This window comes from Pectinophora gossypiella, chromosome 10 (assembly GCF_024362695.1).
Source record: "Pectinophora gossypiella chromosome 10, ilPecGoss1.1, whole genome shotgun sequence".
NCBI classification, from domain to species: Eukaryota; Metazoa; Arthropoda; class Insecta; order Lepidoptera; family Gelechiidae; genus Pectinophora; species Pectinophora gossypiella.
Genome location: NC_065413.1, coordinates 10613903 through 10641343, shown reverse-complemented (window position 1 = coordinate 10641343; position 27441 = coordinate 10613903). Strand labels below are relative to the sequence as shown.

Here is a 27441-nt window from a genome sequence, read left to right as displayed (position 1 = left end):
TAACGGAAAGTAAGTTAGGTACAGAGACCTGTCGAAACATAAAGGCTTAGCAGGTAGGTAAGTGGACACATCTCTCATTATCATTTCTTATTATTATTGTAACTTAATATTGAAATCTAATACTGAACAAGTACTTTAATGTTGTCTTTTACGCAATAACGATTTTCTCTGATTATTTTTATTTTTTTACAAGTTGAATTTTTGACTATGATCGTTGGGTTTTCACCTTACTCTGTAAGAGGCTGCATACACCTTTAAGCTCTAGAATATAGTCAAAATAAAGAATAACAGGTACTTCTTCATTCATATAAGTTGTTGCTATGAGTGTGTTCCGTTGTATCTCAGCTGGAGTGTCGAGGTGCGTTCCGAATCCCTCCTGGCGCGTTCCATAAATTTGCATCACTAATTTTCTCGATGCCTATCGTGCTAACGATCGCAGTGATTGTGATGAAGATAATAAGAAAAATACTACGTATTTAGTCTACCTATCCACCGATGATCGTTAAGAACGTAACGTTTAAAAATACACCATCAAATTGTTTATAATAATAAAGCGAGCTTATCGTTGATCACGAGCCGTATTTTTCAGAGTAAAATTAGAAAATGAATATTTATTTTTTTTAACTCATCATAATGGAATGGAATAGCTGGAAATACTATAGACATGGTGTTTTTATGAAACACGTGGAGCGCTGAATGAAGTTCATTTCACGAGATTATCTATTTCTACCTTTTGACTAATTCTTACCAATGTCTAATGAGAGAAGCAGTTTCAAGATTACCCAGACGGCGGTGTAGGCGACTTATTTCTGATTTTTCGTTTCAGATTGCTTAAATAGACTTGGATTTATGAACCGTCGGAGTGCTATTTCCGTCCGAGTTTGACTCAAGATTTATTTCAATTTGAAACACGGCCCAGGACAGAAGTCTAAGGAAATTTTAATTGGATTATTAACCCATTCCATGCTATTGTGAGTGACTCAGCTTTATAGAAATGGAAATCTTATAAATCATTATTAACTTTGTTGTTGGGAATTGGAAAATTCGCTGCGACGTATTTAAGAAATGGCTCTCGAGTCGGCGTTAATTTTACTTGAAATTCGGTGTTATTAAATTAAAATTGAATTTAGTAAGTAGCTTTTCTCAGTCATAAGATTTTTAAAGATAAGTACGTTAGATACCATTTCCTCAAATTTAGTTTTCGTAACAATTCGGATTGTTATAAGAGCCGTTGATAATATTGATATGCTAGTTGGGAAAGAATGTCCTTGAACAAAATTTGTTAGCGCGTCTTGGTTGTGTATGAGAAATGTATGATGAAACATTGTATGTACGTGTAGTTGTATCAATTTCATCGAACAAACTTATTCACAGTTACTTACTTAAATAATAAATAAAATAGAAAGGCGCTTTCAAATCAAGAAATATTTACAAAACAGTTACGAGAACAACTCTAGATATTCGATACGCGCACATCGCTATAAAAACATCTACAACCAGATATTTCGACTTAAAAGCGCCACGAATAGTTGGAATGGCGTGGCAACGGGCACGTAGAAAATGCTAGGTAAGTGGCTACCTACTTATAACAACATTAGAGTATCCTTCTCGCTGCCCAGACGTAGTCGGTGGAAATATTTTCTTCCTTTTGCCTGGAAAGTGCAAGGGAGCGAAAACATCTAGTGAACTAGCAAGCTGGCTCCGCCACCACCTGGGGAGCTAATTGTTTTTATATTTACGATTTCATTTTCGTATTTATTACTTTATAAAATACCTATTATTTGCAGGTTAATAGGCGTGGTTTAATAAACAAATAAGAAAAGTAATTGTTCTCAGTTCGTTTGTTTTCTACTCGAGTAATCTACTCGTATAAAATGTGTCAATGACTCTTCTTCTAGGTTAGGTTGGAAGTACTACGTATGTGTATCTATATAACACTATACATTTTTCTTCTAGAATTAATGTTAGGTCAGCGACACGAATGAAGAAAAAATTTATAGGTACCTACTTTTATTAAATACAGTGCCAAATGTGATTCCTTCGTTTAATTTTAAATACTGCGTAGGACTTTTCTTAATCTATATAAAAATACAGAGTAGTATATATAACAGAGACAATGCTTGAGCGTCGTTTAAAACAAAATAAATTCGGCCCTCGCATAAAGCTTTCGACACTCCCCGGCATTCACAGAATCCTCAACTGACGTAAATCACACAAAGTTTAGAAAAAAACGCCGAAATAAAGAGCTCACGTGAAAGTTCAGAAATATCAGCGGTGAATATAATTATGAAAGCGGACACCCGCTGGTTTGCTCTCATACACACCGTACTATTTGATAACTGTTCACCTGTTTCTGATCTTCGTTTAAAAACTCGCCAATCTACTACTAGGGAAAATTTATTGACGCTATTAGTTTAATGTGCGCATTTTGATAAAACTACTTACTTCTAATAAAGTGTAATGTGCCTATTAATGTGTCCGGAAATGTATCTTGATTTTAGAAATAATCATGTTGTTTTCTATTTCATACATTTTTTCTAGATAACATGTCATCGAGTTCCAGTAGTAGGATATTAGAAAGAGGGATTCTTTGCGTAGTTATAAATAAAAGATAACTCTAAAGTTCTGCCTGCCAAGCGACTTCTGTCTGTGAATTGCAAATATAAACTCCCAAGTAAATGCATAATAAAATGAAATATAAGTTTCATACCTCTTTGAAGATAAATTCTTTCCTAATACTTTTCCTTTCTTTCTGAAGTTGTTAAATTTTTCCACAATAAAGCTAAGATGATAAAATAATGTTTACAGTTTGTTCATCATACTTATTTTGTTTTGGAACGACTTCAAACAGTACGTCCCTACCCCTTTCGGTTGATTGAGGGAAAGCCAGTGCCCAGCAGTGACGTATAAAGGCTGTTTATATTATAAAGAGATCCAAATATAAGTTGTAAGTAGGTTTGTCTTCTAATAACTTATAGATTATGTCTAATTCAAAATAAATTAATGAAGTAATAGAGAGAGTAAAACAGTTTGCTGTTTTTTATTTTATAAATAGTAATGATTTTCAAAAACAATTAAGCAGAAGTTTTGGTAGACGAATTCAGACAATAGTGTTTATAACGTTCTGATGGTTATCGTGGTTGTAAAGTAATTAAGCAGATAATTAAAATAATCAGGAGGCTTACCCGATTCCGGCAGTAAAACGTACGCGTTATAACATCCATAAAAAGTTTTATGCTTTTACAGTGTAGTAGGAATAACGAAATCCTTTAAAACTTATTTTTTTTTTATTTAAAATATCGTCGATATATGTATGAATTTGAAACTTGCTGTTGAATAAATATTTAAAATTGCTTGCCTAACATTTTTTTAAAGTTCGCTTAAATATAAATATAACATAATCGTCTTAATATTTATGTCTGCGTAAATTAGAAACATACATTTTAGTAGGTTAACGTACCTATGTTAAAAACCTTAACATATTCTATGTAATGCTATGGTTTATCTGCATTATTCATTACTCTGTGCAACCAAAAGCGCTCTACAGTATAGAATGTAAGTAGAAGCGAAACATTTTTACACAGATTTTTAATTGAAATTTCTAAATTGAAATAAATGTACGACTTCCGTATTTTATTCCTATTGTTTCTTTTATTTTAAATTAGGAAGGTACTTGCATACCTACAGTTTCGCAAACTCTTAATAATTGATAACTTAATAGCTTTTTAACTTTTAACATAACATAAGCTCAGGACTACATCCCAATTGGTGTAGTCAGAGGTCATCGCAAGTTGAACTAAGCACCCACCTCACCGAGCTTCGAACGTTTGAGAAGCAAGCCGGTGTATAGGACGGCAGTGATTTATAACTTTTGATTTTTAAATATTTTGTCTTTTTATTTCTTTCTTGCTTTGATATTAAAAAAAAAGAAAAAAATATATAGAAGTAAAAAAAATATATATAAAAAATAGGCGAAAAGAATAGAGAGAGTGGAGTGGAGTGGTGAGTGGGGGTGGGGATAAGTGGATGGGAAATAGGCATGAGTTTATGTATGTATGTGTGTTGCTTTGATATTAGTACGTTAAATCGGCTTTCTGTTACTATACAAAAGCAGGTACTGTAGTGGGTGTTGCTAGACGTGAGTTAGTTTATGGTCTATAGTACCTACCTACCTATTATTCAAGCATGTTGTAACATTTTCGTATACGTTGTTACATAATAATAGCCAATAGAAAACACGCCAAATACGTACCTGTTACAACCCATTGTGCTTAATAAAAAATAACTTATATAACTATGTACTTATACGTCACGTAACAATTCTTCCGGCGTAGAAAGAGACGACTGAAAGCTAGATTAAGATCATGTAGCCCAGTTAGTAATGCGACTATTTTCACGCTAATAAAATTTTCGGGTTTAATAATAATTTTCGACCAGACAGACACTTCTTTCCCTAGTAATGTATACCAATCGTATCAAGGTAAAGTCACAGTTACCAAAAATCAACTTGTTGCCACACTTGATATGGGAATCCTAAGCTTTGAGTAGTCTAAGTAGTTTCCAAGAAAAGGGGCGCGAAGTTGGCGAATTTAATGCTTTCAACTCTAAAAGATAATAAGTTGTTATTTGCGAAAACCTTTAATTGACTTACTAGTTATAACATAATCTATTATTTCTTTCGCTGTTGGTTTTTCGAAGAAAATAAAATAATATAAATAAAATGAAAAAGACAAGGCCTCGAAATCTTTAAAGACTCCGAGTCCAGGTTGGCCGAAGTAGAGATAACCGGTTCAGGTGAGGTTTTCTTAACGGATCGGACCTGAACTGCGCGTGTGGTGTTGCGCCACAAACTATAGCTCACCTGACGTCTTACCCCTTGTGCCCTGATACCAGTGCGCGGGAGGAACTTATGGATGCTGCCGAAAATGCTATACGGGGGGCAAAATAGTGGGCTGAAAAAATCTGAATGACAGCGAAACGATAAGAAGAAGCTTGTAAAGCATAATCATCACCTCCCTAGCATTATCCCGTTTTTCAGAAGGTCGCTTACCTAACTTGAAGATTTGACAGGTCCGGTTTTTTACAGAAACCACTGCACGTCTGAAATTCCAACTCGCGAAGGGAAAAACCAGCCCAATACAGGATAGGCCACATACCTACCTACGAAAATGCTTTTCTCGGGAATGTGGGTTTCCTCACCATGTTAGCTTTTTTATGCTTATAAAGTATATGTTAAACCGTATTTTTACAATATAACAGTTCATCACCAATATGGTATAATGATATACCGTCTGGTCTTCTCATTAGTGACAGCTTGATGAATATCGTAAGCGAATCGATGACGTCATCATTCTATTCGTTGCTACTAGGTGAATAATTATTCACGGTTAATGTTTTTATTTTTATATTATTTTACGGAGCTACTTTGAATTCTCAATTTAAGAACTTAAGTAAGTACTTACAGTTTTTATACATATATTTATATGATAAGTGATAACGTTAGGTAGTCAATTATTTAAGTTTTTATAGATAATAAATGTCCTTAGAATGTTGGAGTTACTAATAATGGTAACACTGCAGTTACGTCTGCTTCGATTATAAGTGAAATGAAAACATGTCGTTTATATAAGCCAAGTTCGCGCATACCTACAGATAGTTCATAATTTTGGAGAGCTTTTAGTACATGCACGGAATGACGAAAGCTTAACTCATTCCATGTTTTATGTTTCATAATATATTTTGCGTGTTTATGTTTGTTATTTAATTTTGAAATTCATCATATATCCATGTAAGGCGTTCGTATGAGGCTGAAAGTTGTCTTTGAATACTTATGGCTCTGCTCAACCTATGGGATAGCTGTATGATTAAGGACGTGAGATTATGTATGTATTGCTATGGTTTGTCGTTATTCTCTATCCAGAGTAAACGTATACGATGTCACTTACTGTCCATTATTAACTAATGAAATTGTTCCTTACTCAACACCCCTTGCCTATAAGAATAGATAAAGTATTTTTCTATACAATTTAAAAACACATTTAAACCCCAGACGTTTTTAAACCATTTGCTAAGAGCTTCACAAGTTTCCCTCTTAAGAAAAAACATCCGCTCAGAGAGGCAAAGGCAATAGACTTTAGGTTCCTTGAGACTAAAGTTAAATATCCATTTAAATCTTCGACGCTACGAACATCCCCTGGGGCAAGTCAGCGTTGTAGCACGGAAAAGCGCTTTATTTTTATTACATTCTGGATAGAAATGCTAATTTGGTATATCAAAAAAGTTTATACGTAATATTTTAACATTATGATATTGATTTCCTGAATTGATTTGTCACATTTCAAAGTATTAAATATTTTTGGTAAATGTACGTTCACTTACTATTTTATATATAATATTGTTTATTAAAATAACGAATTAGATTTTAAAATAACTTATGACATCACCGCTTATTTATGACCTAAAATTTTAAATAGGAATATAAGCCAAACAGACGGTTCAAAAACGAGCGCGTTCACCGCTGAAATGCGCGGCTCAAAGAAAGCGCATCCAGCGACAGCGAACGATACTCACCTACCTAACAGTACATAGCTTCGTCGACGACGGCACTAAATCAATACGAGCCATCACCCCTCCCACCCCCCACCCTTCAAGCCGCTTTCCCGCCGAAAGCAGCCACCACCCTTGAAAAGCTCGCGAGCTGAGCTCCTACTTCTGTTCGGCTTTTGTGGAGGTGTAGCTCGAACGACACGTCTTGGGATTTGCTGAACGGTACAATTGACAGTTCGAAATTCGAAATTTTAAATTATGTTTACTCTTAAACTTTTATGGCAAAAATAACCATTAATTTAAATAGAGTCATAAATTTATTGATTGATATAATTGTTAATACATTTATTTCTGCCTTTTGTTCAAATTCTAAACGGTAAGTATGCAAAGTTTAAATAAATGACAAAGAATGAATTATGTTGTTGATGTATTTTTTAACTTTCTACATGTTCTTACAATGCACGTGCATTGCATGTAAATTACTTTCATGCCGTTATTTTCTAGTGCAGTCATAGATAAGATTCACGAATTTAATTACCTAATTTATTAATATATTATATTTTTAGCTCCAAATACTGATGCATAATTGTTATTATGCGTAGCCTACGCTAGTTTTAATTACCTATTTTTAAATATTTATCGTGAAAATTACAATTTTAAATAGATACGGTGCTTCAATCTTATAAAAAAAAAGAACCGTTAGTATTCAAACATGCTTATATTAGTACTTACAGATAAAGAATAAAATAAATTGCTCGAATTACTGTTTTCATAGTATGCACAGATAAACTAACAAATAAATACTTATTAGGAAATTGAAGGTAGAGTCAGAGTTACAATTCGTAGTTTTTGTTATTTATATTATGTATGCAGCTATTTTAATAAATAATATTAAATAATAAATTAGGTAGTGTTTGTCCATTTATGTCACCTGTTACCATTCGGTTTAGTATCAATCTGAGCACAACAATATTAATAGTGGTTACGAGCTATAAGGGTACGACTTATGATGTAACTTTAGTAACACTAAAAAGCTTACCACCACGTTGAACATGACGATAGTCGACTACAAAAATATTCCCGGAAAATATAATATTGATATCCTAAACTGTCCATGCATATAATATTCTGTTGACTTTTTTTTGGAAATCTGTGTCGATTATGAGTAATTAATTAGACAATCAATTTGCGAAAGCACTAACTAGTTGCGATCCTACTATAATTATCCGTAATGTTTCTACTAAGCGACTGTATAAATCAAACATGCTTCGCTATTGTTCGATTCGTGTTAGATTGATAAGGTTATTCCCAAGTGTGAAGGAGACAGATATCCATTCATGGCTTTCTATTCATAAGTGATTGTATGCGCGAAATTTTGCGAAGTTTTTCGTGGAGTATTAATACGATTTCAGTGGATGTAGATGTTATCTTGTTACAAAGAATAAAAAATAAGTCTCTTATAGTGATAAAGGAAGTTTTGGAGTGAGAATTTCAAATAAAATGTAAAGAAAATACGAATGTTTTATCTGGAATTTCGCGTATACTGTAAAGCTCAGTGGAAGACCATCAAAAAGTTTTTGCGAGCTTTTACAGTTAGAAAACGATTTTCGTTCTATTTACATAACGTTTTAACCCTCTCGAGTTATTCTTGTTTTGAACATTCAATCCATTAACTTCCCTTTTCATTTTAGCGCTTTCCTTTACTTAGGTATTCTGTTACAAACTTTTGTGTTTCACTTTCATGAGTGTATAATGCCAAGTGCTTAAGAGAGACTTGCTATAGTTATTTTTGAGGATTTGTGTAGTAAGTACGTAAATATGATGTACCTGGAACAAAAAAAAATACTGGTTATTATTCAATAGACACGAAAAAGTAAGTATCACAATGTGTCAAAAATAATTGTTAGTTACTAACGTCCTCAGATAGGATTATTTGTTATTCTACATTCAGAAAATATCTGACAACATACTGAAATAACAATAATAGTGATTTAAAATGACATACTTAGACCCTACCTAATTTGCCGGCTTAAGTGTGGCACTTTCGGTAAGTATGATAACTCGAAACTATTTTACATTCAGCAGTTTCATTTAATTAAAATTTTGATTATATTAAACATGCATAATGTATATGTATAATATTCTCGAAGATATAAATAATCTCCTTAGAACTATTCCAGATTCAAATTTTTAACATGCCAGTACCCGAGACAGGCAATAATGAAATAAGCGCAGGACAAATATAATAAATCTTGCCGGGAGACGCGAGGGCGGGCGGTGACTTCCTCTTTCGATATTTGAATTTAATTTAGCTCTCGCATTGTCCCTTTTGTCAATTCAAAAAGAATTTTTGAATTTAAAACACATGCGCTTTGATCTCTCGGTTCTTTTCATTAATCTGTCCCGTTATATACGTATTTTAGGCCCAGTTATTTAACGGGACAATCGTATCTCTCAGAACTTATAGAATATTAATACACTATTATGGTTCTAAACTAGTAAACAATAACATGGACATTATGTAGATACTTAATAATTATCCGGAATGTAAAAGACAACTTACTGTTTGAAAGCCATGCTTACCTATTACCATAATAATATAATGTGTACCTTAAAGGTAACTAATTAGACATATCTACTAGAAGTATTTAACAATTTTTTTTAAATCCGTCGTCCATTAATAAAGGATGTCGTTGAAATTGTTCCCTTGTAAAAATTACAAGATGGATGCCCGATAAGTGCACGTTACAAAGTTACCGGCCGCAAATTGGTTGTAAGTTATATAAAAAGGTATTTTATTGGGTACGTTTTGACATTGATGAAATACTAAATGCTCGTAACTTAGATTGTAGAAGACATAATTTCTTTACTTCAAGCCGAAGGGGTAAAAAATACGATTGTTATTTATTTCTTGACACAACGTTATAATTTTAAATGTTGTGTAGTTGTTTATGTCATAAATGAATTATTGCTTCTGTCATCGTATAGTCAAACGGTATTTTTAAAGTTTTGGCCTGTAGTACAGCCTCAAGGCAATTTATTCATGTTCTTAAACTAATAACACATTTTCACCATTATCATCCTAGACACAAAAAAGATAAAGTCGATTATTCTTTAAAGTACCTACTATCTCACGTATATAAATGATTTATACTATAATTAAATTACTCTTGTATACTACGCCTACATTATCTAGACATTCCGCATGAAAAAAGTGCAATTTCTTTAATGAGATTTTTATCTTTCATCATCTCGATGCAAACAAACCACATCAGCCTTAAATATTCTTAGCAAAAACTGTTTCTACCAAGAACCTAAGAGTTCGATAACCTTTAAAACTCTTTAGGAGCCGAATAGCTGAATGGTGTCGAAAAAGAATGCATAACTTAATAACCTCACACGGTAGAGTCGACGTATAATCAGTTGCCGATGGTGAGCAAAAGTTACGCCTTAAATGCTCAGGGTTATATTAATCTAATTTATGGAATATACAGAAATCTAATCTTAACTCAGCAATACGTTTATATCACTGCTCGGCAACTATGTTTAGGCCCTATGTGATATGATAACGTATCACCTGATCACCTGATTGTCCGAAAGTAAGATGATCCGTGCTTCGGAAGGCACGTTAAGCCGTTGGTCCCGGTTACTACTTACTGATATAAGTACTCATTAGCTCATTAGTAACCCTGACACCAGGGTTGATTTAAATTGGTTTAGAATGACAAAATTATAAAATTGTGATTTCATCAGAACATGCTTAAAATAAAACCTAACTTTTCCATCCTATCCGCCACTATTATTCACTTTCATATCTATGATCCGTGCTTCGAAAGGCACGTTAAGCCGTTGGTCCCGGTTACTACTTACTGATATAAGTAAGTAGTCGTTACATAAGTCATGTCAGGGGCCTTTGGCGGCTCATTAGTAACCCTGACACCAGGGTTGATTTAGATTGGTTTAGAATGACAAAATTGACTCTTTGTTTTCCGAAGTAAATAAATAAATTATTATTATTATTATTATTAAAATTATAAAATTGTGATTTCATCATAACATGCTTCAAAAAAAACCTAACTTTTCCATCCTATCCGCCACTATTATTCACTTACATACCTAGATATATAGACGTAAGAATGAATGTCCTTTTAAAATCCAAACTGACTATCAGCGACTGACTGTCGGTGTGATGTGAAAGCGTTATTAGTGGACACAACGCGAGCGCAAGCGGCGATCGTGTTTCGCGTGTTCACATTGAGAATTATCAACACCAGCGAAGTTTTTACTCACGGTTCCAAACTAAAGCCACTATACATACATGGAGTCATTTTCAAGAACAGAAATGGTTATTCATATTGTTCATTAAGTAGGTAATAACAGATACGGGCTTGGATGATAAATTGTTACCAAAATGATACCTATATTAGTAATTACAATGATATAATTATAATATAATGTATATAATTATGTATACTCATTATGTAATTTGTCACTTGGTTGGTATGACAAATATAAAGAGATATATGACTATATTTTATAGACCTTAAAATAAAATGTAAAACATAATCATATTTTGTTGATAAATATAAAATGATGGCGTATCGATAAATAATATAAAAGTTCCTATTTTCATTTAATTGAAATACATATCACTACATAGTAAAAAACAAAGTCGCTTTTTCTGTCCCTATATCCCTATGTACGCTTAAATCTACACTTAATAATAATAAAATACTAATGTATAATATTATCCATGAAATAGTGGAGAAATACAGTTATTTTTGAGGTTGCAATGCTGAGAAGCATTGCACCCGAGTGAAGCCGGGGCGGGTCGTTAGTATTAGATATTCTCAGTATTTAGCCATAATGCTCAGTGTATATTCACCTTAACACGTTCGGTGTGATGGTAATCAAAACCCGTGCGGTATCTATATATACATACCTCAAGTTATACAGCACCCTTTAAACTAGATAGTCCGAATCGTGACTTACACTAGACCAAGCTATGTTATAATTACGATAGATTACATGGAGATTAGTTTCGCTTTGGTAATCATAGTCTGGGTGGTACCATCACAAAATGGACGAAGAATTAAAACACCTCGCGTTTTTAAAATAGATTAAAAACTTTTTATACTTAAATATTCTTCGGAGATAATGTACGATGATAATTAAGTTATCTTTCAGTATGTTACAAGATTTATTCAAATTAAAAGATCTTGTCTCACTTAAGTAGGTAATCAAAAACATACTAAGTCTGAATAAGAATTAACTTAAATCAAAACAGGTAAAACCTCTTAAAATAATAACAAAACTAATGTATTTATGATAAAGTAAGAATTAGAATACCAAGCTGACGCAAAGTATCTCAAAATTCAAAATGGCACACAAAGTTCACACGAGTGACGTCGGGTAGGTGCGCCCGGATTGGGACAGCGTGATGGGGTGACACACGCTGTTATTATTAGTTTTTTGTCCCCACTCCACCCCACACTCCCCTCCGGACCGCCGCCATTCCTCGCGTTAGAAACTTTTTGTGCACTTTTTGTGGACGAGATACCGCGTCGCCACTTTTTGTTACTCCCATCGGCAGGATATTGTAAAATTTGATTTAGAATAACACTGACCGATTACCTTTTTCTCATCGAAGATTATCAACCAATTGGAAACGATTTTATTGCGTCATTTATCCACCACAAGTAACTTAATTTACAATATAATTAAATAACACATTGAATAATTCATTACGAACACTCAGCGACTTGTAAAAGCTCATAAACTCGAGATGTGAAAACCGCGGTTTATCGCTTCGAGGCGAAAAGTTACAATGTAATTTATTGTTTATTTACAGCCCGTCCACTTTTATGGCGACTTCATTCCGTTGTTACGTAAACCAGTTTAAATACCGCAATAAATCGAACAGTAGGTAATGATTGAAGCGCGCACTGAATTTTAATAAGAGTCTTATCATTTTATTCAATAACCACGCGTTATTTTTTGGGGTCCACGACGCGCACCTTTACCCGACGCTCGAGACTTTGTTACTAAAATCCAAAAGTCAAAATGGCACGGGATCGTAACTTGGTAAGGTAGCTGAGACCTTGAGAGGTCTTTGTTTATAAACAAAAGTGTTATGCAAGAGGCTACAAATGGTGAATCGGTGTAAAGAATCGGGTTTTATGGTCGCATTATATGGGCGAGTCGAGATAAAGCGTTTGTTTTGGGTCGTAAATAAAACTGCAACAGGTACGGAGCCAACGGGACTCCACAATCACGCTTACGCTTTCACTTTCGCTTATTATCTTTGCACATTGATCTCTTTCAGTAAACAGGCTTTGTTGTAGCTCCTGGATTTGAATTCTTTGCAGTTCAAACGTCGGCAGCGCTACAATCAACGTTCTCCGCGTTTTTGTTCATTCAATGCGCAACACTTATTCTGTTTAAAAGTGCACTTGTGTTTATCAGAAGCTAAGTATTTTGGCCGTCTTTACTTACAGCACATCCACGTTTACAAGTAATTCAGCTTCGACCTTATTCCCTCAAAGAAACACGAATAATTTCCCGAAAACTTTGCCCTACATTTCGTATTAACTCTATCTCGCTCACGCTACCCACCTACAAACTAGTAATTGAAGACGTAGTATGAATAATATTTGGGCGGTCGTCACGCAGCCGAATCGATACGTAATTATATAGTGAAAATGTACCCTCATAAATATTATATCCAGTGAGGGCGAGGCATAGCCTGTGGCTGCCATTGTGTGGGACTATTCACCATGGCGTTAGGTGACGTCAGAGTTTTACCAAGTACGCAGGAAGTACGGTGGTCCACGCAAGTTTGCCGAGGCCAACGCTGAGATCTTTGGTTGGATGTGTCGCTGTTGTGTGAGGGTTTGTAAATTGCTGTAGTATGTAGAGCGCGTAGTTTAGAATCGAGCTGTTATCATAGTAGTGATTGATGTGTATTACCTACATCAATCATTGTATGAAGAAAACACATGTTAGATTATATTATAACTTTAGCAGTGTGTGTACGTACTTTTCCGTTAATAGAAATTTAAATAAGTACCTACTATGGAAATAAACTGAATTCCAAAAGAACATTTCCGCACCGTAATCCCGTGCCAGTAGGTACAATGTTAGTGCTAAGCCAAACAAATCCAACGACGGTAGAATTGAAAAATAAAATAAAACACAGGCAATAGGTGCTATAATACTAGAAAAGTGGAACATAAATTCAAAACTGAATACAGTTTTGATAACCTTACATGACAAAACATTCTTCGAATATTTCATTCGGAATTTTCGACGCTTCCTCATACCCGAAATATGCCGATAAAATTGTTTTCAACTTTTATCTAATTTCTGTCCACGCGAACATTGCATTGCATGCTTGATGGCAGTTAAAACACGTTTTAGATTAAACCAGTGCCAACTTCCACGAATTATATAAAAATTGGCCGTGAAATTTCACATTTGCCATGGAAACAGTTTGGAGCCGCTTTAAAAAATTCGTTGAAGTTTTTATCGATTTATCTTGCCTTAAAAATATTAATATTGCCCATCGATTAAGTCGCCCTCAATTTGTAATCGTTACATATATAGAATGCCTCTCAAACCGCACACCAACACAAATAGAGTCCAGGAACTGTAATTTAATTCGCGAAATGAACAATAATAAGGACCTAATTGTTAGCAATTTATATCTGATACACATCGGGAACGAAAGACGACGAAACCAATTATCAAGTTATCTTGCCCGCATATCACAAAAACAAAGGGTCAAACCATTTAAGGCGCTATATTGTCCAATATAAGAAGCGGGAAAAAACAAAAGCATCCTCGAGTTTAATCTATGAGGGAATTTAATAAACATCTGCTTGTAGGCATCCGACATGTCGCATCTGTTGCGCCGACGCCGGCTTTTTTCAAAATTTCAAATGCGCGCGAGTCGCTACCAAGCAGATGTTCCTAACTCCTAACCCCACTCTATAAGGACTACGCCACTATTTTACGGGAATAAAGCACAAAATTCAACAGTCCATTGAAAACTTTTTTAGTTTTTTAATTCGTCTTCAAGAAGTTAGATTATGTTGTTCGAAATTCAAATTTGGCGGCGTATTCTGGCCGATTACCATAGATAACGGTAAACGGGGTCATTATACTACCCCACCTTAATTTCGGGCAATATTGTTATAATGCGTTGCATCAATCAAATGCTTTTGGGGTCTTATTTTTTCTAATATTTTCGCTGCTTATTTTATTGCTTCTCTTTACTAAATGACTTTATTTTAAAAGGTAGCGTTTTGAACGCTACTTAGTATAATTAGACAGGCGAAGAATTATTTGAACTCCGCCCTTCATGCGGAGTAACAATACAGCACAATTTGGAAATAGAGCAGGAAACCCCCAAGGGCTTCTACTAAGCTCCTTTCCCATAAATTCAGAATCGACCACTTACGGGTGGAAAAACAGAAAAAAGAATTTCATAACATGGAAAGTTTGACCTTATTCTTTCCCTGCTAAAGTAAATATTCCCTCGAAGGTTTGAGCTGTTGATGCTATGTTTTGACTCCACTTATTTGGAACAAGGGGAAATGAATAAATGTAACGAACTCAATCAGAACTGTGCGTTTTAAGCAATTTTGAGCGACCTTATAAATATGTATAACTAAGTTTCGAATTTTGTTTATTTATGTGCTAGACCCATCCCACGGGGCATGATTGGGGTATGACTTTTCCCATGTAGATGTAAACAGTCTATATAAACTAACCTATAAGTGTATATAGGTCCCACTTTTCTTCGACCGGTTAACTTGATGAAGTTCACCACATACTCAATCATAGTAGACTGCTAATCTATTGTAAGTTGGTACATTGTAGGCGCGGTATTATTTTGTAAATATTTTCCTGAAATTATAAGTATTCTCGTTTCCGCTCGGACCACGTATATAATAAGTTTTAAAAATACGTATAGAGTTCTTAACAAACTTATACATAACTCGTTAAATGGAAACTCACCAAAATCTATTTAGGTCTTGTACATACAAGAGTAATGATGCAGCTATGTAAGTGCTTCCAGACTTCCCTCTGCATAAAGGTTCTGAGAACTGACCCTTGTATACCTAACCCGAAAATAAATCACCAACGGCTAATCTTAAGGCATCGCCTTAAAAGGAAGGCGTTTTTAAATCAATAGCTTGGAGCGCCTCATATGTATGCTTGAGAAGACTTATTTCTCTGACCCTCAAATTCAGTAATTTAACTTTCCCCTCCGGATAGCTTTTCATTTACCTCTTCAACCGATACGCTGCGTGGGACTAACTAATCTGGGACAAGGCGTGGCGTGGAGATGTCACCCATTGTAAAAAAAAAACTAAAAATAATCGTAGGTAACGGTTTCTAGTTGGTTCGCTATTTTCGGCTTCTAAAATGAGACACTATTTATTTGTTATCTCAGCTCGTTGACTAGTTATGTTGCTTAGAAATTATAGAATTAATTAAGTATGATACAGCGGAGTAATTTGTGGATGAGAACCTGATCAATGTTGAGCTTGTCAGACTTTAGGAAGGAACGTCAAGGTGCAATAAATTGTTGTAAGTTATGGCGTGGGCGAGTCATGTTTAAGCTAAGCTTCATATTTTTGAGTGACTTTTCTTTTTATAGAGGTAGGTACTGTACTGGACATGTGTTCATCAAACCATATGTATAATTAGCATAAATATGATCTTCCAGAATACAATATGCAATAAATAAGTAAAACATAATATAATATCTTTTAAGTAATTACCACACTTTTCTTGCTTTTATTTGCATGATTGTTACTACGTTTAGTTAATGATCATACATCTTATCATTGTAATCATTGATGTATAGTATGTACTATAGTTTGGTTATAGTTCTAAACACTTTCAAGGACAGCAAAAATTTAGTATCGATCGCCATCGACTCGCAAAGAAGAAGAAGGACAGAACGTCTAATGACGTTCCGATTCTAAGGTGTTATATTACCTATTATGAACCATCAATGACCCATGGTCTCTGCCCGTGAAAGAGTTAAGGCTTTCTGATGGTTTCTGTCACGCCTTTATTTAACGTTGCTTCCTCGAAATATATTTTAATCAAATTTATTAGGTACTGTTAAAGACTCCACGTATTTTGTGCGCCGATAATTCCCTCCATTGATTCGTAACGCCTCCCGCGTCGCGCTACAACAGTCGCGAGTGAGCCCCGACATTTGCTATTGTATTGTTGTCTATGCTCTGCTTTCCGCTACATACTGTTATTTATGTCAGATCCTACATATACAAAGCTATATAACATAGTACTACTCCTGTTGAGTTGGGCAAATTGAAAAGAGAGGTTTTGGAAACGTAGAGTACAACTCATCGTTCTGTTTCTTTGTAACATACAGGGTCCGGAAAAGTAAAATAAAAGTCATACTGCTTATGATATTCTTCCTTTTGTTCGGCTTGGAATAAAATAAGAGGTGTCAAGTAGACCGATAATGATAGGTGCTTATGTCTTTACTCTATTTTCTTATTGTTTTTCGTCTTATTACACTTCGTTGTAGATCTCTCTGTCTAATCTCACCCGATACCACATCTTCAAGAGTCATATATAAATTTATTACGCTACTCTTGAAGACAATGAATTTAAACAATGTCACTTTTACATTCGAGGGTGGCCATGATAGTCCAGCGCACAGTATGGGTGTGGACGGTGAAAATAAACAATTATTTCCAAGATGGGGTGCACGCCACGAGTACAGTTGCGAAGTACGAACCGTAGGGGTGCTTTGAGGTCAGTATACAGGAGGGCGCTACGGGAAATTTTGTTAGAGATATCTGTTGATTGTTCATAAACAATCTTTAGGTGAGACGACATATCGCGTCATCTAAAGGTATACCTAATGGAAAAAGTTCTTGCGCTTTATCCGTGTGCTCTTAACCATTGTCTGCCATTAAAAAGATATAAGATTGGTTGAAAGTATTTGATTGAAGTGAATCTTGTTTTTTAAGGCATGATTTCAGAAGAGATTTTGATATACATAAAAATATATGTATTTTTTTTCAACAACACATTCACGTACGCCTTTATCCCGGAACGGTGCCTTAACAACGGCCCTGCTACGAATCTGATCACTGACCCATGAAGCAAACACAGAGGAAAATTTCTTCGAGCAACGAAAGGAAAATACGACAATATAAATAACTCCATTGGTACCTACTACTACATCACCCTATGACAAAAGAGTTATCGGTGCGTTGAAAACAAAAATGGCGAAGTGATTTATAACGAACACGGTCGTATTAGCGGCGCGTGATTCGGGGTTTGGTCGCAACGTGGAAAAATGTCGCAGTGTGGTAGGCATGGAGTTATGACTGTGGACGTACTGCGCTTACATGTTACCTCTATTGTGCTGGATATTGTGTTGGGTTTAGCTCTTGTTGGTTTGCAATCGGTGTTGTTAAAATTTTGGGAGAGTAAGATATGCCTATACAAACACCAATCACAGTTAATTAATGTAGTAATCGCATAGGTTACCTACATAATTAATGTACTAAGAGGTTTAAAAAATCTTTCAAAATAAAATAAATAAACTTTATTAAGCACAACAGACAGCAGATACATAAAAACAGCAGATACAGAAAGGCAAAGCAAAATGAAAAGGATGCATTCAAATCTTAAAAATGTTTTAAAAAATCTTTATGAAACCAGGAATAATACACAAAGGCTCATTTAAGAGAATCAACAAGAAGACGAGGTAGGTCACATTCTAGATCAGAGACAGTCGAAGGACGACTTGCCCGGACTGTGCAATCCTAATGAAAATGGACATTGATTTAGGTTAGGTTACGTAGTCAGTTGAACAATGCTTGAATATTCTCAACGTTTTTGTCTAGGTGTTTGAAACATACTACCTATCTGTCGACCTTTAATTTGAGGACGTTGACTTAAGCGTTTTCAGGTGTCTAGAAAACGCTGAGTAGTTTTATTTATTTTTTTTATTTGCGACGCCTTTCATCGCTTTTAAAACGAAAGCATACCGGTCTTTAAAAGAGCAAAATTTTTGCTAGTGTAGATCTTTCGGACTCGCTGCATTTTACCGGGCAAAAATTAAATTCGATATCGGCGTAACAAAAAGACTAAAATGACAATATCGAAATGGACATAAATCCAGTGAAGTTACCGAAGATTAGAAGCTAGCAAGTGAAGCCAAAACTCGATATTGGGTGAATAATCGTCGCCACTACCGGCGCGGTGGTCGTCCGGATGTGCCAGATTTATACCCGGGTACCCGGGTTCCCGGGTATGCCGGTCTGTGACTACCGTACCATTTATGGTACTATCCGTACTGTCGTCGGGGCTCTTCATAGAGCACCCGATATGTCGCCTCGCCTTGAGGGCGCAATTTATGGCGTGGAAACGTCATCGGACCCCGTGTTTCGGAATAAATCATATATGTTTGCTTGGTGCACGAGACGTCTAAATTTCTGGCTCCGTGCGTTGTTTAAAAGGGGATGTTGATAACTCTGGTTTTGTCATGCATAATATTGTACATAACTAAGATGAAAGGAACTAAATATAACAATAAGCTTTCACTGATTTATTGTGTTTGTCTTTAACTTAGGAACCTTGTCACAGACGCTTATGTTTACTTAATCCAAGCCCTGAATTTTGTTCGTGCTCCAGACATCTACCTATTGAATTAAGCATAAAATAATTAGTGACATCGTAACGAAAACTTTGAAAGATGATTCAGACCATGATCCTGAGTTGATATCAAGTGGAATTTTCTGTCGCTAAAGTATGGAACTAAAAATAATTAAAAAACACTAAAATTTTCATGAATTTTCCGACAGGATATTCAATTTCATCCCCCTCAGTATTTGTTACGGTGTCATTAACACCCATACCTACCTGTATGTACTGGTACGCGGTGTAAGTGACATCGTAACGAGTACTAAGAGGCATGATTCAACTTATTATTTTGAGTTAATATCAAGTGGAATTTTCCATCGCAAAAGTATAGAATTGAAGATAATTATAACAGAACTAAAAAAATAATCATGATTTTGCGACGGAAAATTTCACATGAAATTAACTTAGAATCATGGTCTAATTCATCCCTCTTAGTATTCGTTACGATATCACTAACACTCTGTATATTTCATATAACTTATTTATTCAGATTCTATCATATAGTTTTCTTTACCTTACATTTCTCGCCTGACTACCAATTGAATTCCAACACGTTCTTAAACGTTTTAAAACAAATCGAAGTTTAAATTGCATCAGATATTTATTAAAGTTATGCTCCTTTTTCCTTTCCAGGTGGTGAGGATGCTTCGTTTGTTCATGCGTGTTTATCATTAGTCTGTAAGCAACACGGGAGCATAAGCCAAGTGGCTTAAGATAACCCAAGCTGGTACTGGATATCTTCACACGCCGTTTCACTGCGCGAAATTATATAATGAACACGCAAACTCGCCTTTGTTCACATCATGACTAGAAGCGATAGAATATAAAATTATTAACGTCATTTTTAGGGTTCCGTATCTAAATCGCAAAGCAAAAATTCCCTTACGGAGTCGTCATCTCTGTCTGTCTGTCCGTCCGTATGTCACAGCCACTTTTTTATTGTTTTTTAAAATTCTGCCTAAACTTGACGTGTGTTCCATGAAATTTATGCCTGACGATTACCCGTCCCTTTCCTTTTCGGCGGATAAGAGAATGTCAGGTACAACTCAAAATAAATGATAAATTTAGCTCATAACTTATCACAATAAATGATTTGAATTGAATTGAATAAAATTAGGAGGCGTGTATAGGAATCAGTACCGATCTAAATATAAAAAGCTGCGTTTTCCATCTACAACCCCTACCCTTCCATCTACCCTTTTCAAAAGCAAATAAAGAGTATTTCTATTTCTATTTCTACATTAAACACGTATGGTTTTTGTTTTATAAAATTTCTTTATGAATATATTAAAATACAATACATACCCTGTGTACATATGCCATTTCTAGGCGTATATAACAGATTAGCAGGCTGAAAGACACCTAATTATAAACTTTATGACACTAACCTTTACACACTAAGAGTCACAACTTCAAAATCGAATAGATTCAGATGAGCTAAACTTATACACACCAATTTGTCCACTAAGTATATAGTCGACAATTATGACATAAACTCAGAGAACTAGAGTTACATATTATAATTGAAATTACTAAGTTACATTACATTTTATAGTAAATATTTTTTATGCCGGTAGGCATAAACACGTATGGTATGAACAAGCTTATTGGGGCTTCAACAAATCCGCGTATCTTCGCCTGTGGGCAATTTAACAATTTAGTGAAATCTCAATGTTTCCAGGTAAGTCAGAAACAATTGTCTCTCAGAAGTGAGCCAACAAAAGACAAGAATTGGGTCAAGTCCCGAAGGTGGGTAATTTATTGCTCTCATTGTCAATTTCTATGCTTATGCAACTGGATTTGAGTACAGTACAACAGTAGTCCGAATTCTAAAGGTGTTTACGTGTTTTGCATAGCTTTCACTTTTATTGTTTGATCTTAGAATGAATGTTATTGAGACGAATTTGCAATGTACCGCAGATGATCGGGTCGTGAGTTGCATTTTTAAATACTTGTTATTATTATTTTTTTATAATTGTGGTTTGTTTTTTTTTTTTTTCAAAAAATTTTTAGTCATAGTGTTATTTTTATATTATTATCCGTGTGGTTTCTGTCCTGTGTTAAATGTAATGTACCTGACTGTCTATGTATGTGGTGTCTGAAAATAATAAATGTTTCTTTCTTTCAATGTTTTTTTTTTTGTGCGGTGAATGAAGTTACATCGAAAATGTTTAGTTTAAAAGTTTTAAAATCGATATCTTGTCTAGTTTAAGTTCAAAAGTTTAAAATTCACCAGCCCTAGTAAAAAAGTATCTGTAAAAAGGAACTTTCAATCAAGTTCCGAACATTTCATTGTTCTGAAAGAATCAGAGTCAAACCGTAAGTAAATTATTATCATGAATTACGATTGAGAGATATTTCAAAGGCGTATATTTTATGAACAAAGTTATTTTTAAAATAACAACAAACATAATAAGCAGGTATTCAATAATAACCCTGACACCAGGGTTGTTGGCTTGGTAATCCACCTCACAACCCACACGATAGAAGAAGAAGCAGGTGTATTAAATCTACACAAATTATTCCCTAAGACAGCGTGTTAAAAAAGCTTAATTTATCTAAAATCTCATTAAAATTACTTTTTTTTTAATTAAGATGGCTCTGCTCTGCTCTTGACTTCGTTCTTCCACAAGAAGAAGAGATCGACGTTGGAACGAGCTTACCCAGAAAATGCCTACTCACCCGTGATTTAAAGGACCCCAAGTTATAAGAGTCAGGAAACACCGACGCCGGCAGCCCATTCCATTCCTTGGCAGTGCGCATTATGAAGGATGAAGCGAAGCGTTTGGTGCGGATTAGTGGTATGTCAACCAAGTAAGGATGGTAACCCGCCGTACTGAACTAGATTGTATCATTACTAACAAAATGTGAGAAAACAAAGTTGTAGACCGAGTTTTTAAAAAAAGCACCCTCACTCGCTACACGTGCGCCATCTTTTTATCCAATAGTGTAACAGCAAGCCTTCCACGAACCAACCCTCGCAACTTGTGTACAAACCATTTCAACCCCCGAGACAACCCTCCACCAGCTCAGATACAAACCACGAAAACCCCGCGATACTAGCGCCATCTCTGGGATGGCGCACGAACTTTTAATAAAGCTCACAGTTCCCAAAATATCCGCCGCGGCAGCACCATCGTCGAAGCTTTTGAATGAAACTTTGCTTGGGGTTCAGAAAAGCGTTTTACGCGTTGAGAAATAAAGATGTTTTTTGGATGCTAAGACCAGTTACCAGTGGGTAGAGTATGCAAATCAGCTGGCCATTACATGGTAATTTATTTGAAACGAATGACCACTTTGCGGTGTAGTGCATCGAGCACTACGTTTATATGGGGACCGTGACCTTATATCGCGTCAATTTATAGCTTGAAGCCGTTAAACGCTCTTTTACGTAACAGCTGTTGTGTCTAGAGTTCCTTAGCATACTGACCTCGTTTTGCATAGGACTTTCACCTGTTTCTTCAGCTGTGAAAGCTGACCCTAGGTCAACTAGCTCGGAAGCAAAGGGACGGGGCGCTTGGAATAGCAATGCTAGATTCACAGCATTACTATGCTGACTATGAATGCAGTTGAGATCCTTTAATAGATATGCTTTTGAAGTAGTGATATTTCCACTTTTTAGAAGATAAATTTTCATGGGAAATAAACTATCATGGTTAATATCTTAACTAGACTGACTAATTTGAAACAGTGGTCTATTTCAAATGTAGCAAATAATTTTATTCAAGCATTTACCGCATTCAACCATCACAGCAAAGAAACCAACAAATTATCTCCGTAATAAAGAAAACGAGATATTACACATAAATGAGTCAGCTCAATCCTCATGGATTGAGATCCCAAGTTTATCAGCACTTGGGAATGAAGACGTGAATACACTGTATTTATGAGTTGGAACAATGTGTTTGCCTGCAAAGTGATTTATGTGGACGCTGGCCGCAGCGGTCGAGATGCGAGAAAAAATGTTTAATGGATTTGTATTGATGCATTGATGCTACATTGATAGCGATTGAAGGTTTGTAACCGCTGGGTTTATGAAGGATTAGTTGAGTCTTATATCTATAGTGGTTGTCAAAGGATTTGGCCGCTGGATTTAGCTTTTGGGATGATTAAAACAGTGGTGATGGGTGCAGTAATAGGATCACAGTTAGTGGTACTTATGTACGATAAACTGCAAAAGTCCAATCAGTTTCTTACAAAGTAATAAATTAACGACTTCCGTGGCCCAGTGGTTGAGCGTTGGGCTCACGATCCGGAGGTCCCGGGTACGAATCCCGATTGGGACAAATCACAAAAAATCACTTTGTGATCCCTAGTTTGGTTAGGACATTACAGGCTGATCATCTGATTGTCCGAAAGTGAGACGATCCGTGCTTCGGAAGGCACGTTAAGCCGTTGGTCCCGGTTACTATATTTACCTGATGTAAGTACGTAGTCGTTATATGAGTCATGTCAGAGGCCTTTTGGCGGCTCAATAGTAACCCTGACACCGGGGTTGATGGGGTTGGTAATCCACCTCACAACCCACACGATAGAAAAATAATTAACTGGTTGCACTTTAGACCTTCTGGTTACATGTCGTTTCTGTAATAGACCAAAAATACCTACAAAAACTTAAATTTTATAATTATGACAACTTATGATTCACAATTTCGCCACTGTTTACAAATAATTCGCAGGGCTCAGTATCTGAACTTTTGCTCTTTGATTGTACTTGTATAATTGGAAAATGATTAAGAATATTAATTACCATACCAAATATGACATCAATGAACAGCAAGAGATAAATGTATAAAACGTACATTGGCACCGTTTTAAAGGGTTAGGTATCTACATAACATTATTAAATAATACACGTTTACTTCAACTTTTAAGCTAGCTAAACTTTCTTGGAGTAGAATGAGCTAAAATATGGATTGTGCAACTAAGTTGGGTTAGAGTAAAAAGTTTTACGTAACTTTCATGTATAAATCATTCAATGTCTTAACTTGGAACGAAATGTTTCAAAGTATAATTATTCGAATATAGTAAAGTAGCTCAAAATAGTACTGTTTATAATTTCAGTGTAAGTTTTTTTGTATTTATTCAATATCAAAAAAACAATTAAATCCCTATAAATAAAATAAGACGCTCCTCTAAACAGAAACAGTACAGGTTTATGCGAGGAGTGAATGAATGCGCTTAACTCGCTATACTTAATTGGTAGGTAGGTACTACATAGTTTAACATGCGCCCAGATAATACTTCTTTAATTCTATTTTACATTGCTTAGTTCCTACACACATGTCTGTGTGTAGCCCACTAGGCAATTTGTTTAAAATATCTGGTAGTAAGTATTCCCACTTCCTCATGCCATACACATTATTATATTTCGTTAGTTGGTACATCGGTAAATAAGATAGTTGACGCAAGCGACTTGAAGTAAATGGAGTTCTGAAGTATGAGAACACTCTCATAATTTGATGATTAATACTAAAAACTTGAAAGAAAACCATAAAACACATAATGTTGAAGGAACGCAATAACAAAACCATTTGCAAAATTAATGTCTCATCAATTTGTCACATAAAATATTAAATTGAATTATTGTACGCGAAACTAATTGGAAAGATAAAGATCGGGTAAATAAATCGTTCAATTACTGTATCACGGCGTAATGACTACGGGGGTTGACAGGTTCATTATGGTTTTTAAAACCAATTTACTTAAAGTCATAACGGTGATAACTTGGTCATGTTATCCATAAGAATATTCGAATGGACATTGCAAGAAACTTGAGTTTTTGCTCACACTGTCATCAGCGACGTGTCGACGCGACAACTACTTAAATTGGACTCGGACAACCCGACAGTTTGTCAGTACAAAACTCACTAATAACGGTATCATTAAACTGGATAAAACTGACGAAAGAAACAAATCTTATTAACGCGAGCGTTGAAAGACGTAATTAAAATCGCGATGTATCGCAGTACGGAGCAAAAACGCTTCAAAGGGAACAAAGAGCTAGATCGTGGAAGAAAACGAACAATAGTGGTGCGAATGTTACACTCGATATTACAATAATGGTATCGATTATAATTTGCGTGCGATGCAGAGGGCGATAGGGCGAGAAGCGACACGTAAGCGACAGGCGTCGGCAATCGGCGTCGCGATCGGCGCAGGCGCAGCGCACAATGCTATCGTGGTGCAGCGATCGTCGACATGCTCTCTCGCGCCATTACGATTGGTGCTCTCCGCTTATACGCACCTACGTGATTACCTATTTTTAAAATAGTTTAATTTTTCTAGTTACTTTGTGGTATTGTTAAGAAATTTCAAAAAGTTTTGGTAGATATTTTGTTTTAAGATAAAATGGAGAACTGTTGGACACCGCAAACACTACAACTTGATTGAGATTATAATGAAACATGGGTCATTCTACGTTTTTCTTTTCGACTATTACCGTGTTTGGGATGTTGTAGCTTAATAGTATTTTTTTTTTTGGATTATAATGAGCATGTCACGTTCATCTACAACCAACTAAGAATTTGATAAATGGTTACAACATTCAGAAGCTTCTTACAGCATTAATATTTACAACGATATGTTACTTTCCATCAGAATCAAGCTCCCAACGTCACCTTATTCACAAATGAATTAATTAAAGCTCTCTATACCAATAGAAAAGACCGCCCAAGCAAAATCTCATTTACTTATAACCAATTCAATTGAATTCCAATAGAAATCCCTGATCATGGGTACACTGTAGCCACTAGAAGAATCTAATTCCCATGGCTCATTTTCTACTTAACATTCGTAATTCAAAGGCCATAAAACGACGGTTCACCGTTTCGTTCTGACTAGTGTAAGTTTGGAGCGCTAGCGGATGTTGTTTTTAAATTATTTTATCCTGAGGTCCTGGATTCGATTCCCGGTGGGGACACATCACAAAAAATCACTTTGTGATCCCTAGTTTGGTTAGGACATTACAGGCTGATCACCTGATTGTCCGAAAGTAACATGATCCGTGCTTCGAAATGCACGTTAAGCCGTTGGACGCCGTTACTAATTACTGATGTAAGTAAGTTGCCGTTACATGAGCCATGTCATGGGCCTTTGGCGGCTCAATAGTAACCCCGACACCAGGATTGATGAGGTTGGTACTCCACTTCACAACCCACACAATAGAAGAAGAAAAATTATTTTTTTGAAAAATATTAATCAAACCCGTATTTAAAGTTGCTAATACTGTGATTGTGAAATTACATTTCAATGCGTAAAAACAATTCATGGTTTGGGTTGGAATAGACAGCATTAAATATCACAAGTTTATTCTTTGACATCAATCACGTTAGGAATAAAAATAATTTCAAGTTGGAAAGGGTTTTGGAAGCAATAAGTTCCAAAATATAGGAATGGTACTGACTCAGTTCCGAAATTACTACAAAGCATAGGCTTTTTTGAATGAGCAATTGTTTTAACGTACTGTAATTAATCCTTCATTGCTTGTACTTATACCGCAGAGTACACCCGCAAGCAACCTTGTCAGCCGGTCCGAAGAAGGGAGCAATGCGTAATAAACACGAGCGTGTCAATAAAAGTCACAGTTCCACCATACATATGTCCCTTTTCAGCCAGCAGGTGTACTGCCTAGGACGAGATAGTAGGGCTGCTTTGGGAGACAGTAGGAAATGCCTTTCTAGACATTAGGATAGAAGAAATAAAAGAAGAATTGGTTGTAAGTATACAAGATTTGTTTCCTTTGATTAGCAAAATAGGAGTGATAACTAGGAGGAAGTCTATAGAGATATGAACGTGGGAACTCTTTAGATTTACGTAAGTATCTTAGATAATAGATAAATTTTTATTAATAAAATGAAAAACACAGATTCTAAAATTCAATAAACATTTACTATGAAAGTTGTATTCTATTAATATTATTAGAACTAGTAAGTGAATTGAGTATGTTTCAGTTGAGTTTTTTAGTTTGAGTGATTTTGACGAAGCTTCTGGACAGTCTTTTTACAAATCAACAAATTGTACTCATTTCTTACATGCAGTGAATGAGGTATTAACGGAATTAGATTTTACAAATATCCCTTTAAATTGTGACAACATAAAACTTATGGCTTAAATATCAAGTTTACAGTTAATATAATTAAAACTAAACAGTGGGGGTTAATTACTCTTTTCTTAAAGAGAAGGAACAAG

At 35.3% G+C, this 27441-nt stretch overlaps 1 protein-coding gene across 2 annotated transcripts in view; it reads right to left on the bottom strand.

Annotated features, from left to right (window-relative positions):
• Nucleotides 1–27441, bottom strand: part of LOC126370114 (homeotic protein antennapedia-like) — a 188259-nt gene that overhangs the window by 87075 nt on the left and 73743 nt on the right. The gene's annotated exons all lie outside the window — the stretch shown is intronic.